The 12,039-nt window shown below is 43.7% G+C and overlaps 6 non-coding genes across 6 annotated transcripts; 3 read left to right on the top strand and 3 right to left on the bottom strand.

The window, feature by feature from the left end:
• Positions 1 to 569: 569 nt before the first annotated feature.
• trnal-caa (transfer RNA leucine (anticodon CAA)) lies at positions 570 to 679 on the top strand. The gene is made up of 2 exons: positions 570 to 607; positions 641 to 679. It is a non-coding gene; the product is annotated as a tRNA-Leu (tRNA).
• Positions 680 to 2,825: 2,146 nt separating this feature from the next.
• trnak-cuu (transfer RNA lysine (anticodon CUU)) lies at positions 2,826 to 2,898 on the bottom strand. The gene has a single exon. It is a non-coding gene; the product is annotated as a tRNA-Lys (tRNA).
• Positions 2,899 to 3,637: 739 nt separating this feature from the next.
• On the top strand, positions 3,638 to 3,711 carry trnan-guu (transfer RNA asparagine (anticodon GUU)). The gene has a single exon. It is a non-coding gene; the product is annotated as a tRNA-Asn (tRNA).
• Positions 3,712 to 5,763: 2,052 nt separating this feature from the next.
• Positions 5,764 to 5,836, top strand: trnak-uuu (transfer RNA lysine (anticodon UUU)). The gene has a single exon. It is a non-coding gene; the product is annotated as a tRNA-Lys (tRNA).
• A 1,953-nt stretch (positions 5,837 to 7,789) lies between these two features.
• Positions 7,790 to 7,861, bottom strand: trnah-gug (transfer RNA histidin (anticodon GUG)). The gene has a single exon. It is a non-coding gene; the product is annotated as a tRNA-His (tRNA).
• Positions 7,862 to 11,701: 3,840 nt separating this feature from the next.
• Positions 11,702 to 11,775, bottom strand: trnai-aau (transfer RNA isoleucine (anticodon AAU)). The gene has a single exon. It is a non-coding gene; the product is annotated as a tRNA-Ile (tRNA).
• Positions 11,776 to 12,039: the final 264 nt, after the last annotated feature.

Genomic DNA, 12,039 nt, shown 5'->3' with positions numbered 1-12,039 from the left:
GCTTGGGGGTGTGGTGTCTTAGCCAGTGGGATGATGGGTAGGGACACACAGGTGTGACTCATTAAATAGAGGCTGTATGCCACGCACTGGGGAATCTTTGTTGTGAAGACTGAATAAACGACACACAGAACTTGACCTGCGACTCCTACTCCTTTGTCCTGCCATAGTACCACATGATGAGGCACATAGAATAGAAGCTAGAGTCGTGGCTGGGGTTGCGTTATGAGTCCACTAGATATAGTTAGGAATAGGAATATATAGGAATATAGGAAGTCTCAAAACAGTGCAAAGCAATAACAATATAACAATAACCCAATAGCTCAACGTTGTTCAAACATTAGTGTCCGGATTCACAATATGACCAACCTTGTTCAGTGGTAAAGAGAAACAGGAAAAGCTCACTTTATCAGTTCATTCCTCATCCACGAATCCCTGGAATTCTTCTTCAGTGTCTGAATTGAACAGTCGGGCGAATACATCATCCAACATGCCCGACTCCGTCTGGTCAAAGGGTTTAACTGGTTATTCCAGTTTATATGCAGCTGCTGACGACCTTCTGTCGGTCAGTTGTCAGGATGGCCGAGTGGTCTAAGGCGCCAGACTCAAGGTGATAAACCTTCCTAACCATGGGACTTCTGTTCTCTGAATGGAGGCGTGGGTTCGAATCCCACTTCTGACAAATCCTTTTTCTCTGCCCCATTGTAAGGTCACGTTTCCCATTCTTGCTCTCTTTTATTGCTTCTAAAGCGCTGAAGACTTTTCTAAAATCTGTCACATTTATTTCCCCCTGCAAATACAATGTTGATATATACAGATTCTAATGTCACGAGAGAGAAAAAAAGTAGCCAGTTTATGGGCGAGCATTTCCATCAACAATCCTGAATCTAATCAAAATTTGTATCATGCACAGTTTCTGTGATCTTCCACAACTGCAATTCCTCACCGGAGAATAATAAAGAATAACTAAGTAGCTTAGTTAAAATAACTTGCAACTGAAAAGAGAAGTAACAAAAAACACCTCCTTGCTCTTCTGAAAAGTTGTGCAAACAGGGTCTATACCTGTGTGGGTTTGAACTACCAACCTACCAATTAATTTTCTTTCATGCGTGTTAGGATTTCAAGATGGGTCCAGACATCCGCTAGTTTAGGAACTTTTCTGACCTAAGTGGCCCGGCTAGCTCAGTCGGTAGAGCATGAGACTCTTAATCTCACGGTCGCTTGGCCACAGTATTTTATCTCCCTCTAATCTGGGTGGTCTACATTCTTGGGCCCACACGATGCACCGACTGCAGAGGCACATCTTCCCTTCTCTGCGTTATGTTTGTGTGTCTGTCTGCTGAACAGAGAGCTAAGTGGTCTCATCCTCCTGCTTGTTGTGTGCTTGTTCAACTTCTCTTCAACAGGCACAGTGCAACATTTCCTTTCTGTGTGTTTTATAATTTGTTTGTTCTCTCGTTTTAAATTCCCTCCCGTAGTTCTTATTGTGTGTCTCTTTGTTCCCTGATCTTATCAACTGACAGTGCTTGATTTCTTTCTTTTCCACAAAAACTGATGTGTAAACCTGTCTGTGTGCTGGATGTGTGGTTTAATGTTAATGTTGCTATGTCACCAGTCTGCAGGCACACAGCAACGGCAGCAGGACTGTACCAACCATATGTCCTGTACATTGACCAGTGGAATGACTGTGCCACTGAGTACCTGGAGTCCAAACGCTTTGTTTGAAAGATGTTACTTTCATCTGGAAAAAGGATTTTGGGATCTCAAAATGTGGAAAATAAACCTTTTTGTGCCAAAAAAAAAACATGATTTGAACCTGAAAAGTACAGGACATTAAGTAGTTAGCAAATAGAAGTCAGATGGAAAAAACCAAATGTGACTTGAAATCAAAAAATAATTCAACAGTCAAACATGATTTGCTAAAAATCAGTTCCTGTGGGGAAAATAAAAGTAGTACTGAATGTAACTTCACTTCTTTGAACATGTGTGATGCACTGCAACAGGTTTCGCCATTGCTTTATCTACTCCAAGGCTCTACCTCTGCCTGTACCGATAAGTTCCCACCCAGCAGTCAGTTTTACGTGAAACTGATGGAATTGTGCAAACATGCTTTTAGATCTCTAGCTTCCATGCAGGAAAATCATGCTCAAGATTCTGATGCTTCACTGGCTAATTGTTTAAGGACCATGTTTATCTTCCCGAGTTCCAGCATGAGCCCCTCAATATTGGGTGGAAGTTCTGTGTTACAGTCAAATGCTGCCATTTCGTGGCCTGACCACTAATCGGTGGCTCTTGTTTGAGATGAATCTCTCAACTTTAGCTTCCATGCACCGCTGTGACTATAATCCGCTTTCACCCCTCATTTCACTGCCACATCTGACATCTGACTCTCCTGGTGGCCCATTGCAGAGAATCACAAGAGGCAGCTCAGCAGTCTGAAGCATGAAGCAGGTGACCACAGAGCTGCTAAAAACACTGGAAACACACGGCCACGCTCTCGTGCCTCTGACCACCTGTAGTTCATTGTCGAGTCCAATGAAAGATCAACTGTGTCGTCTGTAAACAGCAATGTCTCTCATTGGTCCATTTGTTTATGCTGCAGTGCTAATATTTACCACAGGAGCCTGATTTGGACATGCGTTGTGCGAGAGCATTACAGCGTCCCTACAGTCCTGGTATATGTACTACATTGATTTGCGCTGGAGTTCTGTGTTTGTGTGACAGAGACACAAACATCACACAGAGAAGGGAAGATTTGCCTCTGCAGTCGGTGCATCGTGTGGACACAAGGATGTAGACCACCCAGATTAGAGGCAGATAAAATACCGCGCCCAACGTGGGGCTCGAACCCACGACCCTGAGATTAAGAATCTCATGCTCTACCGACTGAGCTAGCCGGGCCACCGAAGTGAGAAAAGTTCCAAAATTAGAGGATTTCTTGAACCATCTTGAAATCTTGAAAAAAGAATATGAATTGTTAGGTTGGTGGTTCAAACCCACACAGGTATAGACCCTATTTGATCACAGCCTGTGGAAAGAGGAAACTGAAACTTGAATGAAAAAAAAGATCAAATGAAATATCTCACCAACACAGCTGTCAAGCCACGTCACAGACGGGGCAGGAGTCTTGGAATTGACTGACTGTCTATTTCAGAAATAAACTCTCAGTGACAAACACTTAACAACATAATATCCATGTATCAAGTATCGAGTAACCTTGAGTAAGTGGACTGTTTTTATACTGTTCACTGAGCCAGATGTTTCCTTTCTCAATACCACATTAGGAGACATTGAGTGAAAGTCTCAGCAGGTGACCTGGGGTGCGCGAGGTGCCAGGTACGAAACCCAGATGAGCCCCATCTGAGGGACTCCTTTTAGAGTTTTAGTTTCTGTGCACCCTCTGTAACCATACTGCCCTATATCACACTAGTGAATGGGCTTGTTCCAGAATGATCTTTCAACTTTAGCATGATGAGGTTCCTGCAATGGATTTGATCAATCAATCGATAGGTATCAATAGAGAGCAACTGACCAAAATGATGGTCAGTTTCCCACACTGGGAGTCAATGGTGGCCTGAGGGCTCGACCGTATGGGACATGTTTACAAACGTTTGATCCAGATGTTACGTTGCTGTTTCATATCTCTGTGGCGCAATAGGTTAGCGTGTTCGGCTGTTAACCGAAAGGTTGGTGGTTCGAGCCCACCCAGGGACGTACACTGTGTTATGGATACTAAATTGTGTTTCAGCTGGGCTCTCAAACTCAATCCCTGAAGGGGAAACAAAGGCTTTGAATTCAACTGCAATGATACAATTGAGAATGTGTGTGAATCTAGACAAAACTGTATTCATGTGGACACCAGTTGTACATAATCTGTGCTGTTCATTCTCATGCACGTACAGGGTCATTTGCATTCAGACCCCTTTAATGGATCATGTTCGATAACAACAATCCATTGAAGGTGTGATGTTTTTTTTTCCTCTCTGGCATGATAAGAAATTGGTTCGTATCGTGGTTGAACCAATGACCTTAGCCTTATTAGCAACTGTCATCTTGACTGGAGTCATTCTGCAGACCTGTCCAATTGATTATGAAGAACAACACATGAGATGGGGAGGAAGACTCACAGTCATCGTGTCTGTTTCAGGCAAAAGGGGACATTTGATGATGAGGATGTGGGAGTGGATTTCCTCTTTACCGTTCTTACCGTTGTTGCCTCGGTTGATCCATATATAAGGCACATCAGATGATAAGATGCATCATCAGCTTTTGAGCTAACTGGCCTGCTATGACACAGGTGTGTTTCAGACACGAGGAGAGCTGTTATACTGGTGTTTTGGAAATGAAGAGACAACGCTCTGAGGAATGAAGAATCTGAGGTGGTTTGTGAGAGTGCTCAGTTATCCAGGTCATCACGCTGCAAAGGTTTGAATCAGGATCAACCGGACTAGTAATTGTCAAAGAAAACCTTTGGCCTTCCATCCAGGAGGCTTCGTCAGTTCTACTGAGCTGGGTTGGAGTTCAGGCTTATATCAGACCATCTGAATGGGACAAGATGTTGATGGACAGGGGTGGAGCCAGTCCAATGTGATGGGTGACAAGAGTCAGCATTATTAATTAATATTAATGGCTCCCTGCCCATTGAGGATGGGTATTGATGGGCCATTAATGCAAACGCTGAATGTAGCCCAGGTGGCAATTGGGGCTATTCAGATGTTGATACCACACTGTACAGCTGTGAAGGACCTGTCCAGGTCTAGATCAATGGCTGGCTAAATCTGCCTGGTGAGGGTGTTCAGGACAGCATTGTATGAGGACGAAAGATGGTGTCTCAGTCTCTGTCTTGGTTGCCTCTTTTACTCCTCTTTCAAACCACTGGTCTTCTTTTGCCAAAATGCAGACATTGCTGTCTTCAAACTTCAAAGTGTTTCTTTTCCTCTAGATGTAAATGGCCTGCTGAGTCTTGGCTCTCCTGTGTTGGGCCATTCATTTGTGGAGAGGTTGTTTAGTTTCTCCAATGTAAAGGTCTGGGACTCTTGGCTGCACTGGACTGGATAAACCACATTGCTCCTTTTCTGGCTCATAGGGAATAACTATGCTGTTACGGCGCTGGACATTGTTTTCTTTGTCCTTTGTGTTCCCTTTTGATGTTTTGGTCATTCCTGATGTGAATCTCCTCCTTCTCTCTCCCCCTAGGTGAGCTGGGGATGTTTTGGGCTCGATGTCTCAAAGTTCTGATGACTCCAAGTTTTTGTTCTAGTGAGAGTCAAACTGGAGGTATTGGTCGGCGTGTGTTGGTTTCCTGTACACTTCGATGTTCAGGCTTCTGTCTGCTTCAGTGTTTACAGCACAGTCCAGAAAAGGTAGTCTGTTGTTTTCCACATCTTCTCGGGTGAATTTGATGTGTCCGTCTACCAAGTTGATGTGTTGTGTGAAGGGTTCCGCTTCATCCTTTTAGATTAGGACCCAGGTGTCATCCACATATCTGAACCAACAGCTGGGTGGTGTGGCCTTGTATGAAACTGTGAGAACTGACGAAGCCTTCTGGATAGGAGGCGAAACGTTTTCTTTGACTGTTACTAGTCCGGTTGACCTGATTCAAACCTTTGCTGCGAATCTGAGACTCAAATTCTGAGCCAAAGAAGAAGAGAAAGACCACATTGAGGTTCACTGATGATGGAGAAGCAGTATTTCATTCCTTCAATACGTGCGTTGAACCGATGATGCGCAACATCCCCTGCTTCCACACCACAAACCATGTTAAGATCCTGGATAGCTCAGTCGGTAGAGCATCAAACTTTTAATCTGAGGGTCCAAGGTTCAAGTCCCTGTTCAGGCGATGCTTTTATCAGGCACATCGTCTCCAGTCAAGATGAGCAAAAAAAGGTTTTCTGAAGCTTCAGATACCCCCTTCATAACGCCACTTCAAATGGATTGAATGTATGAATCATCCTTCCAAAACACCAGTATATTTGCAGGGTGGCGAGGACTCGAAGATGATGACTTGACTTTTTACTTTTCAAACCACCACAACAGCAAACAAACATATGGTCAACCAATCTTTCATTCATGATGCAGAAATGAAACACTATTGTTTGACTCCACGAGAAGAATATTAGCACAGTGCATGCCACACATTTCATCACAACTTTTTTTGTCTGTATTGCTCAAGAAAGATGTTTCCAAGCAGCTGTGATCGTGTCGATGTTAGTACTCTGTGTTGTGGCCACAGCAACCCCGGTTTGAATCCGGGGCACGGCTCTCCGTTTTTCTTCACCTCACTGTGGTCCTTAAGTCCCATCCAATATGTGGTTCTTCATTCGACAGGTCTGCAGAATGTCTCCAGTCAAAATGAGGGTTGCAAATAACATTGTGGTCATGGGTTCAACCCCAACAATGACCTTTTTTTATCATGGATATAAAACATGCAAGGAAATATAAAATGAATTTACCCATTCTTATAGGGACTTTTGCTACCGTACATGATCTGTTGGAGGCGTCTGAATGCAAATGACCCTATAGATGCATGAGGAAGGTGAGAATGAACATCACAGATGAAGTACTGGAGTATGTGAGACTGGTTTCCACATGAATACTGGCAGTTGAATTCAACACCTTTTCTACCCATTGTGTCAATGTGGACCCACTTGATACCTGTAATACGCAGGTGTCAAACTGAATCCCAAAAGGAGCTGTGGATGGAGCGTGTAAACTGCACTGCAATGCTCAAATGTAATTTGTTCTCAAAGTAGTTTTATCCTCGATAAACCAGTGACACCTGGTGATGCTGTGTAATAATGGATAGAAATAAACCTTTTCTATTTGTAAACTTAAATGTAGTGATGAGGCCACTACTTTTATATTCACACACTGTAACACCACAAAGATGTTGCTTTCATTCGTCAAAAGGTTTGTGTTGCAAAAACAAAATCATCATTTGAGAGTTAAATGTACATTAATTACTTTGCACACAAAAGTCAGATGGAAAGAGCAAAATATGATTTCAATCATCAATATAAACAGGAAAAAAATTTGCTCAAAGCTGTGATCGCTGAACTTTGCATTAACTGGTTATACCAGTTTCTATGAATCTGCTGACAAGACTGTGAAGGTCAGTTGTCAGGATGGCCGAGTGGTCGAAGGCGCCAGACTCAAGGTGATAAACCTTCCTAACCATGGGACTTCTGGTCTCTGAATGAAGGCGTGGGTTCGAATCCCACTTAAGACAGACATTCTTCCTCTCTTTAACTGCTTCTGAGGATTTTTTAAAAATCTGTCACTTACATTTCTTTCCCCCTTGACAAATACGGTGTTGATATATTCAGATTCAAATGACATAAGAGAGAAAAAAAGTAGCCAGTTCATGGGCGAGCATTTCCATCAACAATCCTCAATCTAATCAGAATTTGTATCACATGCAGTTTCAGCAATTCCTCACCAGAGGATAGTTAAGAAAAACTAAATACCTAAGTTAAAATAACTGAACAAAAAACGCCACGGAAATGTAGACACAAGCACCCAAAATATCTTAAATATCTGGCTATTGATGACCATTCATTCTGTCAGTTCAAATCTTCATGGAAGTCAGCAGCTCTCTCTGTTCTACTGACACTAATTCATATTTCATCTGGGGCGTCAAACTAAATACCTAAAGGGCCGTGTGGGTGCAGCTATTTGTTCCAACCAAACAAGCAGCATCCAACTAACCCCATTGATTCAACTGTGTGCTTCTGATCGGTTTGACAAAAAAACCTGCACCTGCAAATTTGAATGAAAAACAAGCAAAGCAGAGTGCCGTGACCCGGATTCGAACCGGGGTTGCTGCGGCCACAACGCAGAGTACTAACCACTATACGATCACGGCTGCTTGGAGACATCTTTCTTGAGCAATACAGACGAGAAAAGTTGTGATGAAATGTGTGGCATGCACTGAGTAAATATTCTTCTCATGAAGTCAAACAATAGTGTTTCATTTTTGCTTCCTAAATGAAAGATTGGTTGTCCATGTGTTTGTTTGTGGTTGTGGTGGACTAATGTGAGTCGTGTTTCAAAAAAATACAGAATCTTCGAACGCTGGCCAGTGTCTTTTCTCTCCACCCTGCACACGCATCCAAACAGACACAACGTAGAGTGCCAGCAGGTGCAGAGTCCCAGAGGCGACAGAAGAATCACTGGTTACACTGAAGGTTACCGTATTTTCCACACTATAAGGTGCATCGGATTATAAGACGCACCTTGAATGAATGGCCTATTTTAAAATTGATTTCATATATCGGTGTAGCGAGTGGGGGGGTGGGGTCTCTCACACAGTGGGATGATGGGTAGGGACACACAGGTGTGACTCATTAAATTGAGGCTGTATGCGACACACTGGGGAATCTTTGTTGTGAAGACTGAATAAACGACACACAGAACTTGACCTGCGACTCCTACTTCTTAGCAATAACAATATAACAATAACCCAATAACTTACCGCCACTGGAATTCTTCTTCTTCAGTGTCCAAATTGAACAGTAGGGCGAATACAGCATCCAACATGCCCAGCTCCGTCTGGTCCGAGTCAAGGTCGCTATCAGTTGAGACTGGTATATCAACCCAGGCATTTACGATCCACTGGCAGATAGAGGCGTATGTTGTTCTGCATTGTCTTCCTGTCTTGGTGAACGTGTGTTCGTCTTCTATCATCCACTGTTCCCACACAGTTCTCATTCCAGCTTTGAATGCCCTGTTGGCACCAATATCAAGTGGCTAGAGTTCTTCAGTCAATCCTGCCAGATTGACAGCAAGCCCCGAATTTGTGTCCCGGTTTTGCAACGTTGAAAAACCTGGTTAACATGTCGTTTCTTCATCCATCCCTTCAGGTTAGGGTTGATGATGACGGCTGGAAAGTTTTCTTTTGGCAAGGTATTCCTGTTAAAAATACCCATGGGTGGAAGTTTCTGGCCATTAAGGTACGTACACACCGAACGCGACATTTCAGGCGCTGTAGCGCCAGTCGTCAGCAGCAGGTAGCTTGCTCAGGTCGTCATTCGTCGCCACCTGCCGGATCGAAAGTAGGTCAGTCGCCGGGGGGCGTGGTCTCAAGTTGTTGTGGACGGTGGATTGAAGATGGCGGAGCCAGTGCTCAAACTATCGCTACTTATTAATTGAAAACGTGGAAAAAGAGATGTCTCTCGTTTCGTAGCATTGGCCAGAGCCGCTCACACTGGTGAATTTAACTTCCTCCTCCAGCAGCGTCACCGGGATACGGCCGCTTCGTGCGGTACTTCAGGCGGAACCGCCGCGAGTTGGACGACCTGTTGGTCCGGATCAGCGGCCGAATACAGGACACCAAGTACCGCGGTCTGTCCTCTGGTGAACGTCTGTCTTCGGTCAGCACCTCGATGTGTAGTTATGTACGGCGACTTGTGTCCAAGTCTTTCTGAACTGTCATCAGTTCATGAACTCTGCGGTCGTATCTGCTGTTTGCTTGAAGTAATTTTCGGAGATATATAATCTGTCATCGTCAATAATTTGTACACTAATGTCTTTTCAGTGAGCGCCACTTTGTGGTAATCAATGAATGCAACAGTTAAATGCATTGTGATGAAACAATTTATCCTGTGAGGTCGATGCACTGTTGTATGGTTGATATATACTTTGTTAAATTATCACCAACATATATATGTTTACATATCCATGTATGGTTTATATTTTGCAGATCTTCGGTAACAGGAGACTCATCACCAACTGCTTCAGTGTTGGTGAGACCGTCCACTTCCAGGAGCTGACCAGAGGACCACGGCCACAGACCACATATGTTTGTGTCGCAGATGAGGCTTCTCCTTTGTGAACAAACAGTTATCAGTGCAACACAATTGCTCATTCAAGAGTCAGCCACCTATTTTAACAAAGCATAGGTTCTTGCATATATATTTCATCTCTGCAATAAAACAAAGCTGTGTTCAACTCAATTTGTTGACATTTTGCAAAGTGCTTTTGATTTTATTTTTTTCTGTGAATCCATTTTTCACAAAAAGAAATGTTCATTGTCAAACACTTTATTTGCAAAAATAAAGTAACTCATTCATTTATACTCATTCAATACACACAGAATCACAGTCAAACTTGACGTGAACTACGTAGGTGTGTTTTGAAGGATCTTCCTCAGAGGGACGAGGGTCAAGAGAGGCGCAGGAAGTGGGGCGGCATCCGGTTCTTTAATGAAACTGTGGCTACAAAGAAAATAAATGAAGGGTCCAAATGATTTCAGTCAGCTGTTGTTTTGCTTGGTAAAGTAGCATGTACATTTTAAATTTATGTGGAACCTGGAAGGAACGAGGACCTTGAAAACTGTCCCTTCTTCTGAGCTGGGTTTGTGGAGGGAGTTCATTAGTAGATGTTTGAGCTCAGCATCAGCATCGGGGGACACCTTCCTCTGTAGGTCTCTTCCTTCGGTGTCCTGCACATAATGAAAGTTGAGTTCAATTACATGCCGTAGTGATGAGTACTAATAAATAAGATCTGTATAGGACAGCAATAGTTAACCTAAAGCAAGTCATGTCACTATGACAGTGAATGATGTAGAACAATAACATTTAATTAAAAAAAATAGCATAATGCTAGAAAATGCTATTTCTACATACATCAGGAGCAGCAGTGGATGAGGAGGGGCCAGTGGCAGGTGGAGGAGACGCAGCAGCACCAGGTGAAGAGGGAGGAAGGTCCATCCTCCTCCTCATCATCACCAACATCATGAGTGGATCCATCCTCCTCCTCTCCTTAATGATAGCATGGTGTGATTACATTATTGTACTAGCTATTCAGAAAAAAGCAATACAGAAAGCTACATACATTTTTATATTTATATGTTAATCTAGTATTCAGAATGTCCCCACTAAATGAACGTGCAAACCTACCTGCTACCTTGATGGTGCCTCTCCAGTCATGTTGGCTGAGGTCTCTCTTGGAGATGGAGGGCTCCAGAAGAGAGAGGACGGAGAAGAACGGTCACTTCACGGCACTACAGTAGATGCCGCTGACCACTCCGCTCCTCGGTCACCATCCTCCCCTCATATAAACAGACCCTTCAGGACGTCTCATCTGAATTAAATTAAATCAGAAACAGTACTTATTTATCCCGTCGCCATACATACGTAGTTTCTACAGTCGCAGCGGTGCATTCGCCACGTAAACTCGGTGGACATTGCGTTTAGGCGAACATAACTTAAGTAAGCTTACGTAAATAAAGGTCTCAACTCACCAGGAACGCCACAGAACGGTGGCGAACTTTCCCTCCGGACAAGATTCTTCCTATTTATGTTCTGGTGGAAATTAAAAAATGCACGATTTGAGCCACTCTCAGGACGGCGGAAAGTCTGCTTGTAAACAACCGCAGCGATTTGCTTCTCCTCCGCCGGGACACGTCACTCGCGGATCTGGTCTCTGATTGGTCAACGCTCCGCAGGTGGTGAACTTCTGCGACTGTCGCTGTACCCCAGTTGTGTCGTCTTGAGTAGCCGGAGTCGCCGTATGTAGCTCAAATCTTCTAGCGTTGCACACCCCAGTCGTCAACCCCATTGACTTTCTATGCAAATCAGTCGTGTCGCTCGCGGAAGTCGCGTTTGGTCTGTACGTACCGTTAGTCTGGCGGGCGAGAACTGTAGTGAGAAGCAGTATTTCGTTCCTTTAATACATTTGGGTGGAATTTTCTAAAATCAAATAATGGCCAGTATGGGGATCGAACCCATGACCTTGGCGTTATTAGCACCACGCTCTAACCATCTGAGCTAACCGGCCTGCTCATATAGAGGTTTAAGGATACAACTCTCTGTGGAATTAAGAGTCTGAGATTCAAGTTCTGTTGGACACATTATCTTATCTTATCTACCTTATCTGTGTTGTCTACATCCTAATGTCCCATTCATGCGTTCAAAAAGGGATCATTGCTGCCGTTCATGGTCTGTTGCTTCTGAATGCAAATGACAGTATACATGCGTGAGAATGAACATCACAGATTACGTACGAGAGTATCATGTACGTATGTACCATTCCGTACTAGAG

Source organism: Synchiropus splendidus, chromosome 10 (genome assembly GCF_027744825.2).
Source record: "Synchiropus splendidus isolate RoL2022-P1 chromosome 10, RoL_Sspl_1.0, whole genome shotgun sequence".
Classification (NCBI taxonomy): Eukaryota; Metazoa; Chordata; class Actinopteri; order Syngnathiformes; family Callionymidae; genus Synchiropus; species Synchiropus splendidus.
This window is presented reverse-complemented; position numbering and strand designations above follow the sequence as displayed.